General features: G+C 37.7%; 1 protein-coding gene across 4 annotated transcripts in view; it reads right to left on the bottom strand.

Moving 5' to 3' along the window:
* The window catches only part of LOC121736801 (igLON family member 5), a 113,429-nt gene extending 97,376 nt beyond the window's left edge, over window positions 1-16,053 (bottom strand). For 2 of the 4 annotated variants that reach the window (XM_042128196.1, XM_042128194.1), the window contains exon 1: window positions 15,958-16,041. The gene's annotated coding sequence lies outside the window, so the exon portion shown is untranslated. Of the gene's footprint in view, window positions 1-15,927 lie in introns of all 4 variants that reach the window. The other 2 variants (XM_042128191.1, XM_042128193.1) reach the window with 2 other exon arrangements.
* Between the last annotated feature and the right edge of the window lie 1,444 nt (window positions 16,054-17,497).

The raw sequence follows: 17,497 nt of genomic DNA, 5'->3' as shown, positions 1-17,497 counted from the left end.
GACAGAAAAATTGCACAAGTAGTTCGTGAGATAAGCCCTTTCAAATAATTTCCCCCGCTTTTTCCACTTTTTCCTCTATTTCTTCGCTTCTATTAGTTTTAGCGTGATAAAATGTAGCCTATAGCCTTCCTCGATAAATGGGCTATCTAAAACTGAAATCATTTTTCAAATCGGACCAGTCGTTCTTGAGATTAGCACGTTCAAACAAACAAACTCTTTCGCTTTATAATATTATAAAATACCTATAGTATAGATGACGTACGTGCCTACGAGTATATGCAGTTGTTTTAAAACACCTTATGCGACATTCAACGTATTATTTTCTTCGTCCGGTGTAGTCTACAATCAAAGACTGCTAAACGAAAATCAATACCTTTAAAAACCTCTCAAAGTTCACATATTGCATTATTGAAATCAAAGCCTGAATGTTTAGGGTGGAGTAATTTGATTTCACAACAAACAGGGCGGAGGGGCGCTTCAAAAGGTTTAGACTCGAATGTCAACGAAATATTTAATCCAATCTGAGGGGCAAAGTTGTATCAAAACTGGCGCATGCAATGCTCTCGGAGAATTTTCAATTTGCCCCCCTAATGGACACGATAACTTTTGATGCGAGTGTCGCTTGCTAACTTATGCTGTTAAATGACATGAAACTAAGCAGTTTTAGCTATTTAGTTATTTTTAGTTTTACATGGTTTTACTATACAATAATACAGTCAAAATGACGATGTGAACTTAGAAAATCGTGACTTGTTGAAGTGACACGTCTATGTCTAACAAAAAAATCGGCCAAGTGCGAGTCGAACTCGCGCACAAAGGGTTCAGTACCGTTATAGAGCCAAAATTTTAGATTTTTTGTATAAATATAGCTATAGCGAGGCTAACAATTTTTTTAATATATTTTTATCTAAGATCTAAGATAGATTATGACCAGACAATGTTACAACAAGAACTTATAATATCCTAAGATCCGACCGTAAAATCCTGCATAAATCGTTTTTTTCGATCAAATATATTTTAAAATAATTTTTAGAACGTATAGAATGGATTAATGTTGGGTTGCCTTGTTAAAAGTAGCCGCAAGTACCTCTAATTGTGTAAAATGAAAGCCCGTAATACAAATTTGCGTGTATTCAATGGAAAAATAAGAACTAAGAAGGAATGACATAAAAATAAAAACGCCTGTTAAATAAAAATTGCAATCTTGCGCCTTCTCGACGTCCTCAAATTCTGCCAGGCATAATAATTGTAGGCCTGAACATTTGTCTTAAACAAAAGTGATGACAACCCCAGTTTGCGGCTATCGTGCAACTGGCAACCATGGATATTCATGCACAAAATGCATAAAACTTTAATTTTGTATCAAAATTATTAAAAAAATCGATGCTTTAATTTTGATGAAGAACTATGTCTGTTTACGGGCTGGCAACCCTAGGTTGCGGCCGACTTAGAGCTGGCAACCATTTATATCTTATTTTGTCTCGTCATTTTCTTTTAAATTATGTAAAATTTACTGAAAAAAATATTCAAACAAATTATGCATTTATCTCATGAACATTAAACTAAATTAGAGGTACTTGTGGCTACTTTTGACAAGGCAACCCAACATTAATCCATTCTATACGTTCTATAGATTATTTTAAAATAAATTTGATCGAAAAAAAACGATTCCTACAGGATTTTACAGTCAGTCCAATACTATAAGGATTAGGGTCAATTCAGACCGCAAAGTGACGAGGCGAGGCGAGGCGCAGCACGGCATAAATGATGATGGGCAAAAATTAATGGGCTATGGTATAGGGCTCAACAAGAATGGATTATATATTTTTAGGAAGGTATACCCAAGTACATTAAACTACTACTGTGAGCGTAAATCTAAGATGTATTGTCTAAGTCAAGACACTCGTTACCTTTCTAAGCGCAAATAAATCTTACCACATAGACGACAAAAACTACGCCGGTAACGCCGGTCTTGTACATTGACTGTATATTATTTCAAAATGTACAGTTGTTAGGGGCTGGGCGCCATATAACTTTTTTACCTACCCACTAAGAGCTATATAATGGTATATATTTTATGTTGAGACTTATATACCGAAATCCCCATGATCCTTTGTATGGATTTGACAGATTTCAATATCCACATTTTAGAAATGCATCTACGCGTCGCGTTTCGGTCTCAATTAACCTTAGTCGCTTTATAGTCCGCTTTTCTTAACTTATAGTAAGAAAAAAACTCTGCGAAAAAACCATATTAATTACTTCAAAACCCGTGATAATTCATAAGTCTATTCCGCCCGCCATTTTGTCTTCCTATCGACGAGTCCCAAGTCCCAGGTAAGTACAGAGTCAACAAAGCTGAAAGCACAAATCAGATTCATACAAAATTCAACAGACACATTAGACTTGCTAACAATATACAAATCGCCAAGTATTAAAACCGTTTAAAACCGATAGCTCGAAAACTATATCGCTGCCAAAAGTACAGCCTATAAACTGGTCCTTTAGCCGAGACTTATTTGTCATCGCAGCCATGTAAACCGCACTGGCCTCAGGCACTAATATAACTGACGTGCGACCTCTGACGAGTGGTGAGCTATTTTAGTAGCAACCTGTACAGTGTATAACCAACCTACACTATAATAATATATTAAAGTTAGCCTACGCCAGACGTAATGTTATTTTTTTAAGGAATCGATAAAATTTAAAGGCCTTTTAGAACAAAAATATAAACTAGATGACCCAGTGTACTTCGTATCACTTTCCTCCTAATATTATAATATCTATGGACGCTTCACACCACGTCAGTCTGTGCTAAGTACCTGAAGGACTTGTGTTACAGGTACCAGACAACGAAAATATATACTTTTATAACAATATATTTAAGATTTTTATTATATGATACACATATTTAGTACACATCCATGACCCAGGAACTTTGAAATCTTTTCGTACCGTCACGTCGGCGGAATTCGAACACGCGATCCCCGGCTTAAGCTACTAACGTGCTTATCCACTGAGCCACAGAGGTCGACGAATATATACCAGATACCTAGTCTTTCACTAATATTTTAAAACTTAAATTAGGGGTTCTCGAGGCGTATTTAAAGATACATTTTTTAGGATAGATAGTATAATCATCTATCCGACGACAGTTGAAATGTGAAAAATGGATGGATGGAGCACTTTAGTATAACATAAACTCAATATACACTCTAAATAATTTAGTACACTTGAATTATTCAAGTCTTAAAAAGCGTCTAGGTGTCAAACCCTTATCCGGAAGCGAACGCCGCAGCCTCCTGACTAATCGCAGAAAGTAATTACATCTAAACGCCACCTCGTTAACGGTTAACGAACCGTTAGCGTTAACTGCGGGTTAACTAACTGTCGGTTAAGCTCGCGTGACGTAAGATTGATTCTAGCTGGTTGCTGGTTATATAAGGTGTGATAAGAAATGCGTGCTGCATTGTGATAGCCCTTACAGTGTAGTTGATAGCAAATTAATTCTAATAGGAAAGTATACAAGGTGCAACAAAAATATATGATACTTTAGGGTGTGTATGTATTCCACGTATAGAATTTACTGTGAAAATAGCAGCGCTGAAACACCATTTTTGTAATTTATATGTGCAAGCGCCCGAATGTCATGCATTTTCTCATACAAAAGTAAAAAAAAAAGTTCTTTCACCTCTGCTAAATATTTATTATAGGGGCCTCATACAAACCCTAAAGCAGGGGTCACCATTCACCAATAAGTTTCGCTCGGGGACCGTTTTAAGACATGAAATGACCTTCGCGGTCCACACATTTTATATTAAAAAAAAATTTAACAAAGGTAAAATTACGAAAATTACAAAGGTATTATTTTAATCAATGAGAAAAGTAATCATTTTTTGTAGCTAATTATCTGTCTGAAATTTGGAGTGAAATATTGGTGCAAGCTATAAATATTGACATTAAATCCTGGAGATGTTGAAGTCCTAAGATGAACGAAGATCATCTTCGAACATGCTCGGTCCGCACACAATGGGTCGGCGGTCCGCTATGAGGTGACCTTGTGCCTTAAAGTATTATCGCTTCGTTTTGTTACACCCTGTATAATATCTATCTGTTATGCTACCCATGCTTTTGATAAACAGATTTCGATGAATGAACATTCCGGATACTTTGAATCAAAGATTATTTCCTATCCCACAGTACGGTTCCCGCGCGATAAACAAATTTCGTATTAACCGTTGCGACTAATTTTTCATTAGTCGTTAACTCGTACGGTATACAGCATACGGGGAGTCTGTAACAAGTAATGGCGCATTTTCTTTGGTCATGGCATGCCTTTCAGAAATCTCCCGCACCCCGCATGCGGGCCCTACCAACCCCATAAAATTAAGTGGAAATATAGAATAATAATATACACTAGACTAGATGACTCCCACAACTCTATTTGACACGGGAGAGCCATGCTTCGGCACGAATGGGCCGGTTCGACCGGAGTAATACCACGGGCTCTCAGAAAACCGGCGTGAAACAGCGCTTGCGCTGTTTCACGCCGAGTGAGTGAGTTTACCGGAGGCCCAATTCCCTACCCTTTTCCCTTCCCTACCCTCCCCTATTTCCTTCTTACCCTCTATTCCTTTCCCTACCCTCCCCTATATAACCTCTTAAAACGCCGGCAACGCATCTGCAGCTCTTCTGATGCTGCGAGTGTCCTTGGGCGACGGAAGTTGCTTTCCATCAGGTGACCCGTTTGCTCGTTTGCCATTTCTTTTTTTTGTAAACCGGGAACCGTACATTTTCCGGGATATCTAGTATGCTATGTCTTTTCCCAGGACTCAAAGTATGTCTATACCATAAAGTTAATATACCTAGCGGGATAGAGCAACAATCTCGAGCTGTCAAACGAAACCGAAATTGGTTTTCATCTGTGTGAATATGTGCACGTATACACTTACACAAACATGATTGAACGTGAATTCTATGAGATTAAATTGTCAACGTGCGGCACGTGCCGACTGGACGTCAAAAAAAGAATGCTGCTGTCATGTTACATGTATCACACGTCTCTTTCTACCACGCAGTGTTACTGATGGTGATATCTCTCTTGCTCAGGCCTTTGTTTCTCTATTCCGCTAGGTATATTACTACTTTACTTTACGGTCTATACCCAGGAAAATCTGTTCAGCGTTTTGCTACACGGTAAAACACACAATAAATACGAAAACTACAAATGGGAACTAATCGTATCGGCGTTTAACCGCACACATTAAACGCGCGGTTTCATTCAATGAAATGTACCCCCCTTATCCGCCATATCGGTTCCCCCCTCATTGTCAGAAACAAAAGGTGCCCTTAGCCAAGATGCTTCTTTATCGCTTCTTTATAGAACTGCCGATAAAATGTATGTAATTGATAGAAGCGTTCGATAATAGATAATATGAAGTTGACGTTCGACTCGTATAATGTCAATCGCATACCTTTTGACCGGCGATTCTACCTGTAACTAAACAAAGTGATAATACTTAAGGGTGTGTACGTGTTCCTTTTAGAGAGTTCACTGTGAAAGTAGCAGCGCTGAAAGACGAAAGTTTTTTTTCACTTTTGTATGGGCAAGGGCCCGAGCGTCACGAGTTTCCCCATACAAAAGTGAAAAAAAAATTGGTCTTTCACTGCTGCTACTTTCACAGTGAACTCTACAAGGAACACGTACACACCCTAAAGTATTATCAGTTATTTTTATTACACCCTGTATATGTGTCCCTTATATAGAGTTCGCCATGAAAGTAGTAGTTCTGAAAGAGCCATTTTTTTATTTCTTTTTAATGAAATAAGGGGGCAAACGAGCAAACGGGTCACCTAATGGAAAGCAACTTCCGTCACCCATGGACACTCGCAGCATCAGAAGAGCTGCAGCAGGTGTGTTGCCGGCCTTTTAAGAGGGAATAGGGTAATTATAGGGGAGGTTAGGGATGGGAAGAGAAGGGAATAGGGGAGGGTAGGAAGGGTAGGAGATTGGGCCTCCGGTAAACTCACTCACTCGGCGAAACACAGCGCAAGTGCTGTTTCACGCCGGTTTTCCGTGAGAGCGTGGTATTTCTCCGGTCGAGCCGGCCCATTCATGCCAAAGCATGGCTCTCCCACGTCTTTATTTGTATGAGTATGGTATTTGTATGAGCGAGCGGCCCAGGACCCATACAAAAGTAAAAAAGTTTGTCTTTCAACTCTATATTAATACACAATACAGATTCTATTATCACTTTTTTGTTACATCTTGTATAAAGAAGCGATAGACTAAACGTCTTGGCTAAAGGGCCGGGCCCTTCATAACGTTTAATTCGTTTAACCCTTTCGAGTGTCGCAACGTGAAGGGCCAAGGTACACGGCACTTCCAATTATTGGATTCTGTAGTTGAGTTTCAACGAAGAAGTAAGAACAGTTATTTTTTAAATAACTTTATTATATTATCTACTAATTTTAAGTGTTCGTTTTCTTTAGGCCCTTCATAGACGTAGCTATAATCCATACTAATATTATAAATGCGAAAGTGTGTCTGTCTGTCTGTCTGTCTGTTACGTCTTCACGCCCTAACCGCTGAACCGATTTCGCTGAAATTCGGCATGGAGATACTTTGAGTCCCGAGAAAGGACATAGGATACTTTTTGTCCCGAAAATGTACGGGTACGGCGCGATAAACGACATTTGGCGCAACGGAGTTGTGGGCATCAACTAGTTATATATCATTTCTATGAAGACAATGAAATAATATATCGACAGACACTGGAGATCGGAATTATACCTCCTGCAACTTTTCGCCATCGTCCCACCCGAAAAACATACCATCCTCATCACCTTGATGAGTGGCAGTCTTCCACCGTGCGTTTTTCGCGTAACTTTCTGCCGCGCACTGTAAAACTCTGGAACGAACTGTCACCGGCAGTATTTCCGGACCTATACGACCTGCAAACCTTCAAGAAAAGAACGTATTCCCTCTTAAAAAGCCGGCAACGCACCTACAGCTCTTCTAATGTTGCGAGTGTCCATGGACGACGATAGTAATTGTTTCCCATCAGGTGACCCATTTGCTCGTTTGCCCCCTTATTTTATAAAAAAATATACCTCGATTAATATCTTAGTACATTTCGCATATTAATAATACTAGCTATTTGACTGAGCTTTGCTCGGTATTCGATGAAACACGAATAAAATTACATTTTCTAAAAATGATTCCTAGCTAGATCGATTTATCGCCCCCGAAATCCCCTATATACTAAATGTCATGAAAATCGTTGGAGCCGATTCCGAGATTCCAATTATATATTATATATATACAAGAATTGCTCGTTTAAGAGGGCGACTAACCCAAAAACCAAACATCGTCCTTCTCTGTTCACTCTCACGCCCGTCTTTCATATGCCAGGTGAAAAAGGACGACCCGGATTCATCGCCAAATTAGTTTTTTCTCAATAACTCGATAAATATACAACATTTTAAAAATCCGCTAAGTCGATCTCTCAATGATAGAATTTTATACAATGTGTTAAAACATTAACTTAGTTCAATGCACGGTTATGGCAATAAATAAAAAAATCGTGAAAATTAGATGCATCTTTGTTATTGTTTTCTATCGAGAAAATTATAAGATATCGTGTTTTTGCTCAGATTGAATTCTCGGAAATATAATGTAGTATCTAATTTTAGAAAATGAAACAATTCGGGGCTTATTTTCAATTATAAAAAGGAATTATAAAATCGAAAATTTTGGTTTAGTCGCCCCCATAAAGATAATGTATTTTGATTATAAAAAAATACGGTATCCAATATTTCATTCATATTCATAAAGCATATTTCGCAACATCCTAGACAACCAATTTCAATATCCTACAACTAATTTCAATATGAGTCTCGGCATAACATTTTTTATGCTCGAAAATGTCCCGCAAATTAGCAAATAAAATAATTAATTAAAATCAGCTCCGTACTCTAGGCATCACAGTGAAACATAATCTGGTAAAAAAAAAACTCGTCATTATCTTCATCTGTAGTCGGTTAAAAGCAAAAAAATCTTTCAAATCTAGTTATTTTGAGCGTCGTAGCCCGAGTGCTACGCGGCGCTACGCCGTAGACGCCGTAGCTACGTCGCGCTACGCACGTAGAGTGCACGTAGCATGCCGATTCTGTTATAATGCAACGTTAATTCAGCGTTAGTCCTTCTTCGATTAAGTCAGTTTCCTGACTGAACAGCAAAATTATTATTATTCTTGTCATATTTTTTATCTATATATTAATACGTGAGCCAAAAACTTTGTATCCCTTTTGACGAAAAATGGGGAAACGTAGGTGCATGAAATTTTGCACAGTTATAGTTTATATGGCGAAGGAGTGCATTGAGCTAATATTATTTTGAAATTATGCTTTTATCATAAAAAAATTTAAGAAATAAAACATTACACACACTACAACACACACACATGAGAAATGACAGATTTTTGAGTGACAAGCCTATACATACGAATTATACTCTTTTATTTATGGTTGAAGTCTGCTGACAACAAGTTGACAAATTGAAAATGGATTATAGTTTTTTTTTTTATTGAATCTTAGATACTATTTGACAATGCTTACACGGCCAGTCTGAGATTCCAATTATATATATATATATATATATATATATACTCGAAACTCGTGACGCTCGGGCCCTTCCCCATACAAAAGTGAAAAAAATTTTTCGTCTTTCAGCGCTGCTACTTTCACAGTGAACTCTCTACAAGGAACACGTACACACCCTAAAGTATTATCACTTATTTTTGTTACACACTGTATATATATATAAATATAAATATAAATATAAATATATATATATATATATATATATATATATATATATATATATATATATATATATATATATATATATATATATATATATATATATATATACAAGAAGTGCTCGTTTAAAGATATAAGATTAATACACATATACTTTTTAAATTTAATAAAATTGCTCTTTCAGCGCTGCTATTTTTACAGTGAAGTGAAATAAGTGACGCATATAAACCCTATTAATAAATAAGTATCAAACATTTTATATCCACGTAAAATCTAGTCTACAAAAAATATTTAAATGTTAGGTATAAAACCTAAAATATAACTTTAAAACTATTTTAAAAGCAACGAAATCCCAAATAAAACATAACTTTTATGACGCTACGAAAACTATAAAATGTAAGTTAATTTAGTTAGGAATTATGGATTGCCTGGGCTTATCGGCGATCCAGGTTTAGACCTAGGCGGCGGCAAGATCTAGATAGCCTAGGACATTTACATTATTTACACCTCGAGTGGCTTTAAAACGGTTTTCCACGCGAAAATACCTCACCTACACTAGCTATTATTAGTCTTTTGGTAAGTTTTTTTTCTTTTTTAATCGACTATAAGTAGGGTTAGTGTCCGTCCAACCGTCTATTTGTTACCAGGCGTGTATTTCTTTTGCCCCTTTTCAAGAAATAAAAATTTAAAACTACATAATAAAGAGATTAATATTTAAAAAACTAAAAATAACAATACTTTATGATCTATACCAATTGTATGCTAATTAAAGTCGCTAATTTAATTTAAACGTTTTTATGCATAAGTACCTAAATGGAGGCTTTCGGTCCGAGAAAATGATTTGAAATAAAAAAAAATATGCATATCAGCCAGATATATCAGCCAGATAACAAAGTAGGTAAGTAACAAGGTTTGTTAAAATAATAAGGGAATAAATTAATAATTGTCCTGATATTGTAATTTGTTACCCACTTGAACAAATCATGTTGAATTTATCATGTACTTCTTCTTCCATGAGGTTCTGCTGAAATAAATAAAACGAGCACTAATTTGCTTTGGTATAATATTACAGACTAATATTATATCTGGCTATAATATTACAGAAACCCTGGATACTTATGGGCGCGTTTTCTGCGCACGCGGATTTAGCGTCGCGTGTTTTTCCAAACGTTACAGCAGAGAACGCACGTCTGAACGCGCCGTAAGCGGGCCCCTAGACGATTAAAAAAACCCTAGGTGGGATAATATTGCACAATACGTGATATTGTGCAACATCACGTATCTGACGTGGGAGAGCCATGCTTCGGCACGAATGAGCCGACTCGACCGGAGAAATACACGAGCTTACACAAAACCGGCGTGAAACAGCGGTTGCGCTGTGTTTCGCCGAGTGAGTGAGTTTACCGGAGGCCGGAGGGTATTGGCCCTACCCTTTTCCCTTCTCTACCCTCCCCTATTACCCTATTCCCTCTTAAAAGGCCGGCAACGCACCTGCAGCTCTTCTGATGCTGCTAGACGCTAGTGTCCATAAGCGACGGAAGTTGCTTTCCAACAGGTGACCCGTTTGTTCGTTTGCCCCCTTTTTTCATATAAAAAAAAATTGAACGCCCCCAGCCTTTCAATCTTATTGTCAAATAAATTGTTCAATAATATTCTTCAATGATAGTGCACCATAAAATTGCTCGTCTAGGATCCCGCTTATGCTACGATCCTATATTCTATCCATTGTGATGCCATAAGTTTTGATTATCAACTATTGTCGGTCAGGGACTGTGTTGTGTTATGCTCCACTGCAGATGAAGGCTTAATCACAAAAGTTTTAGTTTGTTTTCAAAGCTGTTGGCGATATTTCAGTTCGAAGTCGAAATTCCAACCAATACAACTGTGAACCAGAAACAAAAGTGGTAAATAGCCACGAGAACCTGGTTCTTTAGGGGGAAAGACAAGCTACAATGCACTTAATAAAGCTGTCTTGAGAAAGGCATGAATGATATTAATACAAGAAAAATAGTAGAATACCCTTCCTAAAGCATTAAACGGCAGATAGTACAAATCGCAAAAACTCAAAACAAAAACGACGACAAATAATTTAGAAAACACAATCTCATTTGTTTTTATTATAGCGTAGACCTTTTATGACTTAGATTTTTCGTCTACCCATTTAAGGCAATGTTTCACGATGGCTAGAAAACATTATTTATTTAGATCACGCAATTTCCCATCACAATTTAGGTCAGCATTTAAACTGACATAAAGAACTTTTCTATTATACCATTCGATTCATAGCCAAAACGTTAAAATTGGCAAGCCTCCACAAGATCTTCGGTTAGCCGCAAAAAACTGAAATCTGAGAGTTAATAAAAGCGCCTGTGAAAAATTGCATAGCAAACACGCAAATCCAATACTCGTTCTCGCTCAACTCGCTATTGGTACTCTGTTGACTTGATAATAGTATTATCACATTCGAATGCTTTTAGAATAGGGCAAATATTAATAATAAGAATGCGAAATAATTACTTTTAGCGGTGAAAGTGGCGGCCGATTTATACTAGAGGCAGTGGCGTAGCTACCCCCGTATATGCCGTATCAATTATACGAGGCCCCCGGGCCACGGGGGGCCCCAACGTGAGCAAAATTATTAACCCACCATTTCTTAAAGTTAAAATATTTTTTATAAAAAAGGGGGCCCCACCAAGGCACGCTACGCTTCTGACTAGAGGACTACACGTGTACGCTACATCTGTATAATATTATCTATTTAAGTCTAAGAGTGATCTTACTACAGGACATTACCAATATTTATTTTCTAATAATATTGAATTTTATCACATTAATCATGAAAACTGTATAGGTACTAAGAAAGTAGCGGTATACCGTATATGACGTGAAATAGCAGCGCTGTCTTGAAAACATGAAAAATGAGTAAATGTGTCTCCAAAAGATTGCCTCCTAAAAGCATTTGCTGACATTAATTACGTTTTAAAAACATTTAAAGAGTTTTTAGAAATATTAAATTCTTAAATTAAACTCAGCTTTAATAGAAGTAGAAGAGCGCCTGTGAAAATTGCATAGCAACATACCGGATCCAATACTGGCTATTCCCGTTGATTGGTGCCGTGTTGGCTGGGATGACTTGATAACATTAATAGCAGTTTAATATTAACACTGCAGTTTTTGAAGCTTAAGCCTATTATTTCGAGATGTTTTCTTTCAATCGCCGGTTCTTTTGAAATGGATTTTCACGTCCTTTACATTTTCTGGGCTTAAAAACTTTTTAATTGTAGTCTTTCCAGGACTTTCACAATTTTTTTTTTTTTGTGAAACTCCTGGAAATTTTTTAACATGAGTGATCTCAACATTTAACACTCTATTGACAGAGTCGAAGGCGCCACCATTCAGGAATTAATTATGTAACAAATTGTGACATGACATGACATGTGGGTCAGAAGGGGTTAGTAATAGGATTACCCCGCGCCTCTCACCCCTCCAGCGCCCTGCGGCGTTACCGTGCCGTTGCCCTCTCATCATCATCACCTCAAAATGCTAAGATCGCAAAGATCTATATAGGAAAAAAGTAAGAATCAGGATATAGGACCACGTACGTTTGAACTTTGACAGTAGAATAGCAGTAACAGACTACAGTCGAAAAGGCTGGAGGAGGACTACGCCAAGGCTCAAGAGGCACATAGACGTACCTATGCCAAGGCACAAAAGGCACAAACAAATGATCTTTGAGACATAATAGCTTGAAGAGAAAATAAAAAGGCTAATGCAGCATTTGACAAAAAAAAGAATTTTCTTGTATGAAGATTTTCAAAAGTGTCCCAAGGTCCGAACTAAATAGACCCATTTTTTGGCTTTAACATAACATGTACTTTCAGAAAACTGATTCATAGACAGATGACGAATTACGTAAATCAATGTTTGTAGTGACCACAAACATAGATCAAGCCCCTCCATTTGTATGAAAACGAGCGTGCCACTTTTTTCCTACCTACTGTGACGTACCGATGATAAGAAACGTGACCATTATCAAGGCCAACGATTCTATTTGAATTTCTACAGCTCAATACGGCACAATTAGGCATTTTTAAAATTTCGATTCCGAACGGTGGAGTGCAGACTAAAAAACAGACTTTCGAAAGACGAGCATTGCTCGTCGTTTGGGAACGCGATATGGCACGCGAAGTACATACACAATATGCGGTATCTATCTTGATACATGTCTGTGGTAGTGACTGTCGGCTGAGCTTGACATAAGTCGACCAAGTTACAAAGGTTCGCCATTGGTTCGCCATCTGTCTATAACCAATCTACCGACAGGCGACAACTCTTTGATTACACTACAAAGAAACAAAAGTAGATAAAAATATACAGACGAAAATATAACTTCCTCCTTTTTGGAAGTCGGTTAAAAAATTGGCATGCATGTTTGGACGCTACGATGTCAAGGATAGACATTTCAATTTTGCAACTCACTCGACGGGGGTTAAAAGAGTGTGCAATGTGCCTACACATTTGATTTTAAAATGTTGAAAAACCACACTCCGGCTCGAATGGGTCGGCTCAATTGGATTGAATGAAAGGGGAAAATAAGTATACTGACAAAATTTCTTCTATCCTCAGTAGTCTTATTAGACTACTGAGAATAGAAGAAAAATTGAAGATATAAAAAAAAGTCGAGTTTTCCTTCCTGACGCTATAACTCCAGAACGCACGAACCGATTTCCACGGTTTTGCATTCGTTGGAAAGGTATTGGGCTCTGTGAGGTCTGTAGAAAAAAAATCTGAAAAAACTTCAAGAGAAAAGCAGGAAAACAGGGAAAATCATTTTATGGCAAAACAACGTTCACCGGGACTGCTAGTTGGGTATAAGATACAGTACTTAATAGGTTATGTAACTTCTAGTATTTAACGGAATACTGCATATCTTTAAGAGGATACCACAGCGGCTAGAGAAATGAAAAAAAAGTACGTGTAATATCTATAGCTGTCTCCCTTACCTCAAGCATATACCGCAGAACGCGATAGAGACAACTGCAGAAATTCCAGAAAATCAACGATTCGTTGTCCCCTGATTCCTTCTCCAAAACTTAACCGATTTAAGTACTTTTTTCATTAAAGATTAAAACAAAGGCTTGAGCTGTGTTCCTATGTTTTGCTTTTTTTGTATAATCTATCCAAATCTGTTTTCTGGACGTTTGAACACAGTGGAAAATCTGGCCATTTTTTTGGGTTTTTGAACGTTCATATCTTATTTAATAATTAAATTATGAAAAAAATTAAAACATAGGGACATTGTATTAGTGGCCGTAGATATTCAGGAAAAAAATTATAACTCTACTAGCATTATCCAGGGAGGAAACAGGGGACAACGTTTGTATGGAAAAAATGGCGGTGTGGAATCCTCTTAACAAGTATATCTAGGTCATAAGTCATAACATAATACGTCATAATGACGGTCAGACTGACACACTGACATGCGAAAGTATGTCTCTCTGTCTGTCTGTCTGTCACCTCTTCACGCTCAAACCGCTGAACCGATTTTGCTGAAATCTGGCATGGAGATACTTTGAGTCCCGGGAAAGGACAAGATGCTTTTTGTCCCGGAAAAATGTACGGTTCCCGCGCGATAAACGAGTTTTGGCGTAACGGAGTTGCGGGCGTCATCTACTATTAAATGAAATTTATGTTTTATTTAAACTTATAAAACTCAAGAGTTTGTTTGTTTGAACGCGCTTATCTCACGAACTTATAGGACCGCTTTCTATGTACATACCTAATTAGACACAGATATAGAGTAGACCATGGGGTTGGAGACAAAGTCCCGTTTTTGGCGGGAAAATAAAATAAACTTTTTTTACTATTGTATGAGAAAATCCCTGACGCACGGCCCACGGGCAAATCACAAAAAAATTGCTCTTTGAACGCTGCAACTTTCACGGTGAACTTTATATAAGGGACACACACACCCTAAAGTATTGTCACTTAGTTTTGTCACACCTTGTATAAAGACTAGCCATACACACATTTTGCCCAAAAGTCCCAAGAGAGAACAAGGAAATAGTAGGAGAAAACACAAGATTATCCTGTAGAGGAAAACTATAACAATTCTTAACATAGTCACACAGATATACGTTGTGTTAGCAAGAACAATTAAGCGCTACGTATTTGTTACGCTATATGTATAAATGTATAGCGTATACACATTTGACATTCAAATGCAGGAGCTTTGATTCGGCACGAATAGGTCGGTTCAACTAGGTTTATAAGAGACCTAGGTGGAATTTTAAGGACGAAGAACGCAACACAAGAAGTATCTCTGGTTTTGCAGGCTACCTTATTTATTGTCGTCAGTCTATATTCTAGAATATCTTTAGGTTACATTACAATCTAGGTTTATGTAAAAGCGGGTAAGAGCATCACAAACATACACATACTATCATATTTATCGAATAGCAAGTATCTTCTATAGATATTTGGTTAGCAGGTATGAAGCAGTGAAGGTGTTACCGTGGGATACGTACGGAACCACAGGTAAAAGTATAGTTCAAATATAATTATGTAATTAATGTATTATTCCCGTAATGAAAGCCTTAACACCAATATAATGATACAACTATATAAATCAGTTAAAATCTAGCATACACTAGACACCTTATAATCCGTTTCAAATGGCAGTTTTTTCCTGGTAGTTTTTTCCTCCAATAGAACTATTAAGGTAGCGGATAGAACTATTAAGGTAGTGGATAGACTATACAATGTTTTATTACTGTCTAATACATTGAAAAAGTCATAAGACAGACAAGGGGTAAGGACAGCGGACATTGAATAGTTATAAGCGTAAAACCTTATTATCGGTAAGTAGGTTATTCGTTTTGTAGATATTTCAAAATGAGAACTTGTATTTAAATGTCTTCTGATTAAATATTTATTGTTTTATCAGGGACTCATATTCATAGGTAATTTGACGGTTTCCATAATGATTTGTGGGTAAAAATATGACTATAATACCATTAGTCTGACAACCAAAAGAGAATTATTATCATAATCTGATGGTAAAACATAGAATTATATTTTAGACGGTACATACTACATACATACATGCAGGTAAAAGCTCAGGTTTAAGCTCACCTCAAGCTTATCACTACACAGATCACACACAAGGAACAGCTTTCACGAGAAGCTTTCAAAGCTCGGGGGTTTGGTACGCACGCGTCCGGGTCTGGCGGCTTACTGGGGCGCCGATGGCCGACTAGGGATGGGCGAAGTTTATCGATAGATATCACTACATTAATGAGGGTGTTTCATATTCCGTTTGCCACCAGGTGCCGCTATGTAGCCCTGATGTACGCCATACACGCCTCCGTGGTCTAGTGGTATAGAGCGTGGCTCTTGACTCTGAGGTCGTGGGTTCGATTCCCGCGTTGGAAACATATTTTTATTTCCAAGTTTGGTTAGGACAATGCAGGCTGATCACCTGATTGTCTGATAAGTAAGATGATCCATGCGTCGGATGGGCATGTTAAAAGTCGATCCTGTGCCTGATCTCTCGCCGATCGTGTCGGTCGTCCGTCCCACTGGGTTATGAGAGTAAAGGATTAAGGTGACGCCGCGTTAAAGTAAAAAAACCGTGTTGGATATTATGTTTTAGACTGCTTGTTTTCTTTTTCTCATAGAAAACCTACAGATAGATACCGCATGTGTATGTACTTCGCGTCACGCGTGCCATTATTGCCATATCGCGTTCCCAAACGACGAGCAATGCTCGTCTTTCGAAAGTCAGTTCTTTAGTCTGCGCTCCACCGTTATCGGAATCGGACGTCAATCGGATTGAAAAAATGCCTAATTGTGCCGTATAGAGCTGTAGAAATTTGAAAAGAAACGTTGGCCTAGATAATGGACACCTTTCTTAATATCATCGGTACGTCACAGTAGGTGGGAAAAAGTGGCACGCTCGTTTTCATACAAATGGAGGGGCATGACAAAACATTGTGTGGTACATGGGGCACACTAAAAGTTTTGCACTTCTAGCTAATCGGAACTATTTGAGTTTTGAATGTTATATTTTTTTAAACCTTGCAACCTTCCTAGCAACATAAAAAAAATTGGCGGGAAATCATTTGTGAATTGTTTTTTATCACGCATCAAAGTTCTACGTACGCAACGAAATTGGAATTAGGTCGAAAAGATTTTAGAGCGATGATTTTTTATGATTTTAAAAATTCTCTCTCTTCGCAAGACTGTGCTGCTCGTCTTCAAAATGCTTTTGGGAAGAAAGTACCAAGGTTACTTTCTTCCCAAAAGCATTTTGAGCACCGTGAGGAGATGGTATACTGAATTTGAGAGAAGTCGAGTTTCTTTACATGACGAATTTTGTGAAGGGCGGCCTTCAACTGCCGTCAATGAAATTAATGTGGCTACTGTTAAGCGGCTAATTGAAGAAAACCCGTAGATTACCTATGAGACAATTTGAGGACTATTGGGGATTGATATGAGCCAAATTAAAAAAAATTACACGAAGAATTGTGAGTTCGGAGACTTTGTTGTCGTTGGACCCCTCATGAACTGACAGCGGAGCAGAAGCGGGCTCGCGTGGAATGGTGCTCACAAATGCTACTGAAGCACGCCCACGGACATTCTAATGCTGTTTATGACATTGTCACAAGAGACG

Source organism: Aricia agestis, chromosome 19 (genome assembly GCF_905147365.1).
Source record: "Aricia agestis chromosome 19, ilAriAges1.1, whole genome shotgun sequence".
Classification (NCBI taxonomy): Eukaryota; Metazoa; Arthropoda; class Insecta; order Lepidoptera; family Lycaenidae; genus Aricia; species Aricia agestis.
The sequence above is the reverse complement of the archived record's forward strand: the minus strand, read 5'-3'. Positions and strand labels throughout refer to the sequence as shown.